Genomic DNA, 13,084 nt, shown 5'->3' with positions numbered 1-13,084 from the left:
TATGGCATCCTGTTCCATCCCACTTGGGACATGAATCATCCCTTTGTCTAGCATATCCTGCACTTTGGTCACTTAGTAACTGTCTCGGTTATTAGATCAATTGTCGAGGTATCTCAGTGCTTGTGTTCAAGTGACCCTTATTTTACTTAATAGTGGCCCCAAAGCACAAGAGTAATGATGCTGGCAATTTGGATATTTTCTTACTATGCCTAATTTGTAAATTATACTTTATTAGGTATGGATGTACAGGAAAAAACATAGTATATATTGGGTTTGGTATTATTTGTGGTTTAGGCATCCACTAGGGAGTCTTAGAATGTATCCCCCACAGGTAAGAGGGGACTACTGTACTCAAAGAAGCCAATGGGAAAGAGAAGTAGGAGAAAAAGAGAAAGGGAGAGAAAAAGAAACCCACAGCACTAAGAATTTACTTTACATATCTAAGATTCCTAGAGCTACCGTGTCCTTGCAGTTTATTTTTTCCTTCTTTCTTGATTCAGAGACCTACCCTATGCATTTTCAATACATTAATTTTTTCCCCTTAAGCTAGTTGGAGTTGGATTTCTATCTCTTGCAACCAGAATAAACCAGACTAGTAGACAGATGACAACAACTTTATATGATCAAAATTATAATGATAACTTTTGTAGAGTACAGTTGACCCTTGAACAACACTTGTTTGAACTGTGCAGGTCCACTTATACATGATTTTTTTTTCGGTAGTAAATAGTATAGTACTACACAATCTGGGTTTAGTTGAATTTGTGCATATGTACGGTTGACTATAAATTATACACAGATTTTCAACTTCCTAAGGAGTCAGTGCCCCTAACCTTGATGTTGTTCAAGGGTCAACCACATTTTATAATGTGCCAAATACGTTTGGTATCTCATTTGACCGTCACAAAATTCTGTGAATACGGTAGGATAAGTGTTATTATGGTTTGTCTTCCATAGATTAGATGGCAAGCTTCATAAAGAAAAAAGCTGTATCTCTTTCAGATTTTATAATTAGCCAGCAGCCAACTATATTTCAGAAATAAAAAAACTGACATTCAGGGGAGATGATTGACCCAAGGTTACATAAATGTAAGCAGCTCATCAGAGACTGGTTTCCCCTTTACATCCTGTATTTTCTGTTTTACATTAGGCCCCATATTTTGCATTGAAGATGCAAAAGTGAACAAGATGCTCTCAAAGAATTCAGAGTCTAGTGCGATGGTTCACAAAGATATATTCCTCGATTCTGATATGCCCCGTTCCATCCTGTTGAAATGACTGGCCTGGTGGTAGATTTCTATTAGCTCTCCTTACAAAAGGATCTCAAAGTACCCATTGTTTGTATACTTCATCATATTATAATTTTTATCAAATGGTAAAATAATTTCCTGGATAAAAAAGGCCCCCTCTGTGGGAAATCTACCAACATCCAGTGCAGTAATAAATCCTAGTACATAATGGACACTTAACTAGCTATATCGCTGCACACTCCACCCGCACTGCCAGTAGTCTTATTCAGAGATGATATATTCAGGTAGTTAAGAGATTGGGATCTTGGGATAAAAAGTACTTGGTCAAGTCTCAGTTCTGTCACTTATGAGCTCTTCTACTACCAGAAAGTATCATAATCTTTCTGTGCTTGACTTTCCTTATCTGGAGTATGAGGATAATAACGGTACTTATCTCACAAGATTTGGTGTGAGGACTAAATGTAATACTGCAATGTAAAGCACTTGGCCTATATTTTGCAATGTAATACATTTAAATTTGTTTTTTTTCCCCTAATTCTAAGTTAAAATAAAGTATAGGAAGTACCAGCAGGTGATTAAATAATCAGAACAGCATAATCTGTAGTAAATAAAAGGCATGTGCAATGCTATTGCTACCAAACTCAGATTCAGCTGCTCGCCGCTCAAAAAACCAATACTTTAAGACAAGTGTTGATAAGAATGAAAAGGTTGCTTTATTCAGGAGGCCACAATCTGGGGCGATAGCAGACTTGCACCTGAAAACCAACTCTGAAGATTCTGCTGGATCATGAAAGTTTTTAAAGGGGAAATTATTTGGGGAGGATTTCAGAGTCTGTTATCTTCCAGGGTGTGCAGACGTTTTTCTGATTGGTTGGTGGTAAGGTAACAGACCAGTGTTCCAGGAACCTTGTGCTCAGCCTGAAGTTACCATCCTCCACCTGGGTGGGGGCTATAGTTCCTGCAGAACAACTCAAAGGTATTGTTATTTATATTCCTTAAGGAGGAACGGGAATCCTATCCCAAGGCTGTGTTATTGTTTCTTGACTGCTCCTCCTTAGTTTCTGCATTCCTTCACTTCTCTGATTAGCAGTTGTTTGAATCTGCCCTTTGGAACTCATGGGAGATCTAGGAGGCTGAATGAAGCCTGTTTCCTACAAACAAGAACCGGGAGACACAGAAAGAATTTGGACCAGAAGGGATCTTGTTCCATTTCACTATCATGGTTTATTTTCACAATTAAATAAAAAAGGCCTACAGACAGTACTTTGTATGAATTTACCACTAAATATCTTTATTTACTTCTGCCCTGTCATTAATATTGATACCACAGTCACATTATTTGCAAGTGTCTAGTTTATGAAACTTGCATGATTCATGGATTATCAAAGGTAAAATGCATTTACAAAGTAAACTGTAAATGTTATAGGTGAACTTGACAAAGCACACCCATTGCAATCTCCTTTTTCCCCCATTCACTTCCCTTTTGAGAATAGTACTATCCAAACTTCTTTTGGAGACTAGTATTATTTAAGTCTGAAGGTGAATTTAGAAGTAGTCAATAGATTAACTTAACTATCCTGTTAATTTGTAGTAATTATCTTAACTTTTTTCTAGTCTAATTTTCAAGAGATTTGAATAACAAAGTAACATGCATTGATTAAAATTCTAAATTGACAAAGGTTATTCATTTGGGAAGCATACATTTTATGCAAAATATGGTGTTACACAAAGACTTACTTATTTCAGTTTAGGATGATCCAGTATGGCAATCAAGACACATGCAGATCAAATACCAGCATCAGCTCTATAATATTTTTGTTTGGGGAGAAATAAAGAGCTTCCTTCAGATGCTGCAATTTCAGGCACCCTTCATAAACACTTTGAATAGTTGTTCTGTTATAGTGAATTTATTTAATGTCAACAACTGCTATGTATATTTTGGATTGCTAACAACTTCTTTTGTTTCATAGCACTTCCTTAGTATAAATCAGGGCCCTGCAAACTGCAGCCCATGGGCCAAATCCAACCTGCAATCCAATTTTGTAAATAGGGTTTTTTTAGAACACATCCACCCAGGGCCAATCATTCATGTATTGGCTGCTTCCTTGGCTTTACCATGGCAGAGTTGTGACAGAGACAAGAGGGCCCTTTACAGAAAAGTTTTGCTGACCTCTGCTCTAAATCATTCAAACCATTACATCATTTCTCCAAAATCTTAAATCTGCCCCACTCCACCAGAAACTTCACTAATCCAAATTTGTTTGGTGGGCTCCTTTCAACTATGATAGCATATTTTTAAGTTTTTGCCAATTCCTTTGGAGTTAGAATAGACCCGTTGGTCACATCTAATAACCATATATCCACTACATGCCTAACTTCTATTTGAGGTTTCCCAAACTTCTTTTAAACAATTTTAGCAGTCTCCTTTAAGTCTTTATTATCCTAAACCTCTCATATATGACACTTATGATCACCCCACCAGGAAAGAAGTCCTCTCTCATTTCTTGGCTCTGATATATAGTAAAAGCCTATTTCTCCTACCTTTCTGTAGCCATCTATAGCTCATCTTCTTCCTCATACTCTCTGTGAATGTTCTCCTTGGCCATCTTCTAGTCTCATGCTATGTATATTTATTAAAAATGGATTTATTCTCATTGTTTTAACTATTATATCTATGACTGCTGACTCCAAAAAAGACCACCAACAAAAATCTGTTGATCAAAGCTGAATGTATTACTTGTTGTAGTAAGGAGAAATATCACTTTTACAGGGTCTTACTAGTATCTTGGAGGTGGAAAATCAAAGGCAAGTATTTATAAAGTGTGGGGGTTTAGCTTAAGGCAACTCTTTTAATGCAGGGATCTGACTGGGATTGGACAAAATTTGTGATATAGATTCTTAGATTGGTGAATATAGCAAGGCAAGAGTTTTGAAGTAAGTCTTCTTGAGTAATCATTTGATAAATGACCAATTTGCCCATCTGGGAATGGTGATATTTACTCTGATCCTTATTGTTTTAATAAATAAACTTTCAGAAAGTTTTTGAAATAAACAGTAAGGTTATTTACAACTTTATTTTCCTGGGCAAAAATTTCCTGGAATAGTTAAGTAATGTTAATATTGACAGTTTTAGTTCTTGATCTTATTAAGCAATGTGCTTACAGAAAGTTTGTTCTCACTTCTATTCCAATAACTTTCAAACAACATCTACAAGATTCAGTCTCATTTTCTCTGGCTGACTCCTCTACCAACTTCTATTTCCAGTTTCCATTTTATTGATGGCATTAATATATTTCAGGAGTCTCAGGTTTAAATTCTAGGTACTATGTCTAATTCTACTTTCAAAATCACCCTAAAAGGAAGGAGGATTTGCCACCCCAAAATATACCTCTCTGGTATAAGGATTATCTTGAGCTCGTTCTTTTTAAGAATCAGGAGACACAGAGGATGCTCTGAAAAGTAGTAGAAGTCACCCTTTTGTAAGGAACATTTACATTTATAAGGGAAATCTCAATTTGTAGAAGTGTTTCCCTCTCTGGAACAAGAAGGAGAGGATGACTAAATCTCTAGACATTTGTATCAATGGAGAAGGGGATGACCTAAATCTTGCATAACAACCATACCCTTGTTTACTGTGCTTTCCCTGGTAACCTCCCATAACTGGTTCCCCTACCTCCAGACATCTTCTTTTGTCTTTAGCTGGAGATGTTATTTAAAGTGATGGCTTAGGTCATTTCCAGGAGTTACTCAGGTTTCCTGAGTATTTACCATGTGTGCAGGAGGTATACATGCTGTTAAACTTCTGTTAGCTTTTGTTACTGAATCAAACAAGGATCTGCTCACCTGTGCCCAGTAAAGGCAATGTACTAATGCTGAGTTGTGGTGAAGGAAAGTGCAGCATTTACTGAAGGGTGCCAAGCAAGAAGTCCAGGACAGCTAGTGCTCAGAAAGCCTGAACTCCCTGATAAGTTTCAGGAAAGCATTTTTTAAGGCCAGGGTGAGGGAGGGGTGTCCCAGGGTATGTGATCAGCTTGTGCACAATTCTCTGGTAGATGGTGATGTAACAGGGCAGTGTCACAGGGGTTAACATTATCAACCCTTAGGCACCAGTGGGTCTGGTGGCTATGTGCTTAAGGTCATCAAGTAGTTAAATGTCTTCCATTTGGCAGAGTTTTTAGCCTCTGTAAAACAACTCAGGAAATGTGCATCAGGTAGTGTTATCTAGGAACTTCAGAGAGAAGCTAAAGCAGAGGATATGGAGGATGGATTTGTCCTGGGAGGGCCCTCTAGTGTCCTGCTTGGTTACACTTTCCTCCTATTAATCTGTCTTTTATTACAAGTGGGGGTTAGGGAATGGCAGAGTGGGGGTTAGTGTCAGCTAAGAACCTAGAAGGATAGAGGAAAATCATTTTTCCTCCCCTACAGCTCCCAATATTCAACTAGTCATCATGTGCTACCTATTTGCTTTATGAATCTCTTTGATGAAACACTCGAAAAAGTGATGAGACTGGCCTAATGAGCAAGTAGTTGAGCAGAGTCATATAGCATGAGACTGGAAGATGGCCAAGGAGAACATTCACAGAGAGTGAGAAGAAAAATATTGTTACCAAACTCAGATTCAGCTGCTTACCGGTCAAGAATTCAATATTGAGAGACAAGTGTTGAGTAAAAGAAAAGTCAGCTTTACTGAGGAAGCTGACAATCCTGGGAAAAAAGGTGACCTATGTACCGAAGAACCAATTCCCAACGCCCCAGTTTTTCTGGGAGATTATATAGGGAAAAGAGGAAGGGGCTATGTTTTGGGGAGGAGGTAATCTTCTATTTTCAGAGATGATTGTCTCAATTATGCAGTTCCAAATAGCCACCAGTTCTCACCTGAGGTTGGAATATTATGTGAGCCATAATCTCTGGTCATCTGGGAGGGCCCCTCAGGGTCCTACTCAGTTTCAATATGAGCTAGAGAAGACTACAGAAAAGTAGGGGAAATATTACTGTGTCTCAGAACCAACAAATGAGAAAGGACTTCTTTTTTGATGGGGTGATCATAATTGTCATGTGTGAGAGGTTTAGGATAATAAGAATTGAAAGAAGAGTGGTAAAGCCCTCTCTCTAAGGGCTAGTCTTCCTGTGGACGGAGGAGAACAGTAACTTCCTGGATGAAAGAATAGATCTGTAGATGAAACAATGTTAATCATTAGCTTGAAGTTTAGGGTTATACAACTTCCAGAATTGCAATGTAGAAAGAAAAGGTTAAATTATGAGACAAATGATGGGAGAGAGAGATTTGGAAACCATGTGTAAAACTCAAGGTGAAATTTTCAAAGCTATGGAATGTCTTAATTAAAATCTACAACCAATTAGAAGTTAGAGGTCCATAAGAATTCAATTTCAGTATGCAATTGAAGTTGAATAATATTTAGCTTACTGACCAATTACCCCAAGTAGAAAAGAAGAATAAATATTAGTTGAATTGAAATGATGAACCCTCACTATCTTTGAGAAGCATTCAGGAGTAAAGGCAATGTATTGTTTTGCTGTTCTAACTTAGCCTAGAGGATAGAACCTATAGAAACCAGCAAGCTGACTGAGCTTCCCCCGACAGAGCAATTCCTTCCCTTCCATTGACCCCTAACATCTTCATCATGGATAGTTTGCTATTTGGGGAAATACTGATTCTGGTTCTCCTTTAGCAATGAATTTCCCAATGTAACAAATAGGTCTAAGCTATTTTGGCAATTCCGTGAATGTCAGGTTCTTCTGGTAAATATCAGCAGCCTCCATGATTAAAAAATAAATGGAGGCTACCTATCTTTAACTCTGAAGCTTACTACCAGGAGGTCCTTTTCTCTGTCCTCAGGTCCACCTTGCATAAAAGGCTCACTCTGAAACAAATACAATTATATTCTTCCACCCTAAATGGCAGGATATGGAAGCCTTGTAGCCATACCAAGTGGTAATATTTTCAATGAATAGGAGATTCAGGGTCAATAAGATTCAAAAATAAAGTATTGTGCCTAGGGCATAGACTTTTGGGCTTGCTGATTTCCAACATGTCATTCATATAAAGGAGTTTGGTCCTTTTGCACTATTCCCAACCAATCACATATCTTAACACTGCTATTATTTCCAATCAAAAATTATTTTTAATATTCCTTGTGCAAATTAGCCAACCCTAAGGTGATGGTTTTGTTTAAGATAGTTCATCTGCTAATTGGCTAGCCCCCAAGTGTTGCTTCATATAAAGATACTTTGTATGGTAATTAGTCAACCCTAGGATTTTAATTAGAATTAACTTCTTTTATTTTACCTATCACGCTGCTTATATAGTACTGAAGTATTTTAAAGTAAATTCCTACCCAGACAATATAACTTAGTGACTCTTGCAGGCCCACATATGTATTAACATCAGTAAAGTCCTCCCTACCCTCTATAACCTGACTGCCAGGTTGTGGGAGAGCTACCTTTCACAGACACTTGGGATGAACCCAGCTTGATTCTCAGCTCTGCCCTTTAAGGTATAATTGAGTATTTATATCCATTGTCCCTAGTAGAATTTCAAATACTCTATCATTATCTCTTTTTCTGAATTATCAGAGCACTTGAGGATCTCTTATAAGATCCTTAAGGCAGGGCCCAGTCTGTCTTGATCACTGCTCTATTCATGGCTCCTAGAACAGTCTCTGATGAATAAATGTGTCAATGAATGTACACACTAATGAACAAGCTGAGTGATTCTAGGCTATTACTGAATCTCTCTGACCCTCTGAAATTTCCTTATGTACAGAATAGGAATAGTAATAGTACTTTATACTGCCAGTTTGATATCCTCAACTCAAGTGCACTTTACATAGTGCTACTACATTAATTTTCTTGAAATACTATTTTATACAACCCTGCCACTGACTGTACTTATGATATTGTTGCATAATTATCTCTTTACTTGTCTGATTTTCTCACTGGATTCTGAATTTGTTGAAGGCTGAGAGTTGACACTTTAAATTGTATCCCCAGATATAGCACTGTGAAAAGCACATAGGAAGCCTCAATGAACGTTTGTTGAATAAATAAACCTGCCCGAGTCATTGAAATTGTTAAAATGAAATTAATCAGTTTCATTTTAGTTGCCCTCAAGTATCTGAGTACCAAATTTAATATTATCCTTACTTTCAAAGTTTGCCCACTCTGAAGATTTCCACTTTATTATTAAATTGTATCATGTTAAAAGTTAGCTTTTCATAGGAAATGGATTCCTCAGAGTAAGTTAACTGAGCCAGTTGATTTGTGGCTATGTGTACAAAAGCAAATGAAATAGAAAGTTGAGTAATTGCGCTGTCAATTTAGTCAATATTGACAGCCATTCTGGAGCATCCACATAGTTTACTTTTTTACTTAAATAGTATAGATAATTGTCTAATATCTAAAAAGAATGACCCTGAATTTGTTCTCCACATGACATAAAACTGGTTGCTGTGAAATAGAAAATTAGAATTCATACAAAGATACACTAGTACTAGTGTTATAAGTATCAGAAAGAAATAGTTTTAAAATAATTTTCCATGTAAGTCAGCTACATGGCATGAACCTTGAGGAGAGCACCAATGAGGACTGTATAGCTTTCAAGGAAGGGCAGTGAAGAGTTGAAATTTTAACATCCACCATAAACTCATTATTTACATTTACACACCAATAAACAAGCTTAATCTTCTTTAGGAACATTTTTCCTCAAGTAAAAAGATAAAATTACCAGAGTCACAACATTCCCAATTGTCCTGGCAAAACTCTAAAAAGACCTTTAAGTTCCTAGTTTTGAATTTTTTAAATATAAAAAAGCACTTGAAACATTTATATTTTCATTTCTCATTCTTCCAAATTTAAATCATTTTCTCTTCATTCTTAACTCCATATTGTTTTGCTCAAAATCTGAAAATTATTCCAAGGGGTATAATATATTTTATCTTATTTTAAATTGACTTGTAATGTTAATCAGTACCATCATTCATTAAAATTACTGAATTGACTTAAATACTTAAGTATATGTGGCAAACAAATGTCACTTGTTAGTAAAAATTGAATTTTTCTGGGAGGTCAGGCTTGATCTAGTTGCAGTTGAGCCCTAAATTTAGTGCTATTCTTCCTGGACTCAGAGATAACATGGGAAACGTTACAGTGTTATGTAGTTCTTATTTTCTGTGAAAGAAAATAAAAGTATTTGAAGGCAGAGACAGATGTTATTGGTATTAAATTATTACATGAATATTTGGGGAACATGACATAGATATGGAGGAACATGGCAGGCGTTGACTTCTACTTTGATTTGATAGAAGGTACAGAAATGTTTTCCATGTGGCCATTTCTTGTACAGACCCAAAAATAAAATGTAAGCTCATGACAGAAATTTATGACCCAGTAAAGGTATTGTTGCTAGAAAAAATTAGAATTTAAATTCAGCTGGGAGAATCTCAAGTTCCTGCTGCAACATTGCTGTCCATTCCCCACATTTCTCACAAATGTGACCTTACCCTTCTTCAGCCATGTCAGGGCAACCAAGGTGACAATCAGGAAACTTCTTTAAAGTTCTCCTTATCAGATGCTTTTTGTCTTGAAACACTTGAAATTAATTTAATCTCTAATATCTTATAATAACATATAATGAAAAAGAATATTTATGTATACACACACACACACACACACATATATATATATATGACTGAATCACTATGCTGTACACCAGAAACTAAACTAAACTGAAATAACATAATTCAGATGGGTAAAAAACTTTTAAAAATTAAAAATTTAATCTGGAATAAAAGTGAGCTATTAGAGTATAATTTGCAACAAGAAGCACTCATTGTGTTTCAGACAATCTTGGTAGAGATATGGTACATTGTCTCTTTTTAGAGACATTTACTTTTTAGCAAATACCATACAGAAATTAAAATAATGTCTCAAAGACTTCTGATTTCGAGTCCTGCATGTAAGGAACTTAGAAGTCTTCACTCCATCCTAACAATAAATAAAAAAACTGATCAAAATGAAAAATCACCAACACTTTTTAGGTTCATCAGAGAACTGAAGTCACAGGGCAAGCCAGTGTCCCCAAAATTAGAGAGGTAGATATAAAGAAGCACAACTTAACAGGGACAGAAATCCATGAGCAGAAACCTCTATGGGAATCAGTGCTGGGACAGGAAAACCTAAACTGTAATTGATGAATTGCTAGAGACTCAGTGTAGACAAGCCTGGGAGATAAAAAAAAAAAAACCCAGGAGGATCTAGTCAGAGGAGAGCCCTCACACTTCTGTGAGTTTTACCTCCAGGTGCCCTGCCAGGTCCTCACAGTGAATATTAGAGAAAAATCTTCTCATGCTTTTGGCAGGGGCAGTGGGAAAGGAGCCATTTTTAAATATGCCAGAGCATTCTGTTCCTCTTAACAAGGCCACTGCAGGAAAAACTTTCACCAGAGCCTAACCTGCTGGAGTTATATCAGAACCTAACGTACTGAGGGGGGCATGAGAAGGGGGAGATATCCAACACCAGGCCCCTCTAGCCTCCAATGTAGGGGAAAGGAAATACACAACTCCAGCCCTCTCTCCAGCCATCCTGTCCCACCTAAGCAGGGGGCAGGGGTATGACAATGGGGGGAAAGGGAACAGAGAAGTACTAGTGAGGTTTGCAGCCCAGGGGCAGAGGCTCACCAAAAGATGGAGACCTAATCACAAGACTATGGAATGCTTTACCTCCACCATTAAAGGCCTATTTACTGGAATTTCTATTACCCAATATATCATGTCCATCTTTTAACAAAATTTCCAAGGCATGCTAAAAGGCAAAAAGCACAGTTCGAAAAGACTGAAAAAGCTTCAGAACCAGAGTCAGATTTGGCAAGAATGTTGGAATTATCAGACCAGGAATTTTAAAAAGATTATGATTATTATCAGGGAGAAATAGGGATATAACAATGATAAAGGGCTTAGAGGAGCCTGGCTCAAGTTTGCCTAATGAGCCTTTGTCAGAGATTACTTCATATAAAAACATTTCAATATACTCTTTCATAAACTTGGGCTCTGGAAAAGGACTTAAATTCAAATCCATGTTCTGCCAATTGCTAGCTGTGCGAACTTAAACAGGGATAATAAATAGTGCCTCTCTTGTGGGTTTATTATGAGACTTAAGTGGTAATATATAACAGGCCGTAGGTATAAGGGCATGAAACAATGAAATAAGTCTAACACATAGTAAGCAACTGAATGTTAACTGGTGTTAAAAATAGTAGTAATAGTGATAATTTAAGATTGTAGACATTGTATGGCCAAGGGAGAATTTACTCCATATAAATTCCATTTTATATTATTGAGCAATTCATAATGTTTCCTTATGAATGAAATTGTAATGCACTTTTTAAGAAATATTGACTTATAAGGAATTTTGTCTTATATAGGTTTTAATTATGTTGCTGGGGAAAATTATAACCTTCTAGGACTGAGATAACTGTAGGAATTTTAAGGTTACACTTTTCCTCAAGGAATTATTTTATAAAAATCTGTTCATTTTCATCCAATAATATTTCTTTGATCTGCATGCTAGTTATCTACCACTGTATGACAAGTTACCATGAAACTTTAGCTTTAAAACAACAAATATTTATTATTTCATGATTTCTGTTAGTCAGGGATCCAGGAGCAGGTTAGTTAGGTGGTTTTGGCTCAGTTCTTGCATAAAGTTGTAGTCAAACTTTTAGCTAGGGCTGTAATATCTGAAGACTATCTGACAGGAGGCTGAAAGATCCACTTCCAAACTCACTTCTGTAGCTCTTAACAAGAGGCTTCAGTTCATCAGCACACTGGGTCCCTCCCTTAGCCTGCTCTGGCATGGCTTTCCCAAGACTAAGTGATCCAAGAAAGAGAGAAAGAGAGCAAGTGAGACAGAGCATGTCCAAGACAGAAGCCAAAGCCACTTGCAGCCATCATTTATGCCATATTTCACTGGTCACACAGGCCAGTTCTGGTACCACATGATAGGGGACTACCCAAGGATGAGTATCACTGGGGGTCATGTTGAAGGCTGATCACCACACTCAATGACTGTGAGTTTAGATTCATCTGCCCATAGAGTATTTCATCACCTACTCTCATTTTCTTCTAATATTTTAATCACATTACAATAAAGTCTAGGTTAATATACATCTCATATGTCTTCATTTCTGTTGCCACAAGATCTTAATCATATTGTGAGCCACAGCATGCTCAGAGGCTGAAAATATATACAAGTGTATGTAGATTTCTCTCTCAAATAAGATAAATTGGGTTTAAGACATGAACTCCTCATGGAGAGCTCACAACTCATTGCAACTCATTGTAGTGCTCCTATTCTTATGTCAACCTAAAATTATCTAACATTTAAAAATGTTATTCTGATTATTAAATGATTGTTATGACCAAATGGAAACTGACACCTAACCTCCTATAATGAGATTCTGTGGAATCATAAATCAACACAATTAGCTTTGAAATGACAATTTTGTGCCTGATGCATGTGCCTGTGTGGTATAACTATGGATGGTCGAATGTACCACAATAATTATCACATTTAAATACTGTCACAAAATTTTCTCTGTAGGATATCTTTAGTGCCTAGCACAGTGCCTGGTACAAAGTAAGAGCACATTTTATAATGTTGCATTAAATCTAGTAGAAGTTGACAATGATGCTGACATTTATCAAGAAATAAAGAAATATGCATTTCATGCTTACTGGAAAACACATGGCATAGTTCAGTGGTTCTCAAATTTCCATATACAGCAGAATCTGTTTAAGAGCTTTTTGGAATTCATATTC

This window comes from Vicugna pacos, chromosome X (genome assembly GCF_048564905.1).
Source record: "Vicugna pacos chromosome X, VicPac4, whole genome shotgun sequence".
In the NCBI taxonomy this organism is placed as follows: Eukaryota; Metazoa; Chordata; class Mammalia; order Artiodactyla; family Camelidae; genus Vicugna; species Vicugna pacos.
Note: the sequence above shows the minus strand (reverse complement) of the source record.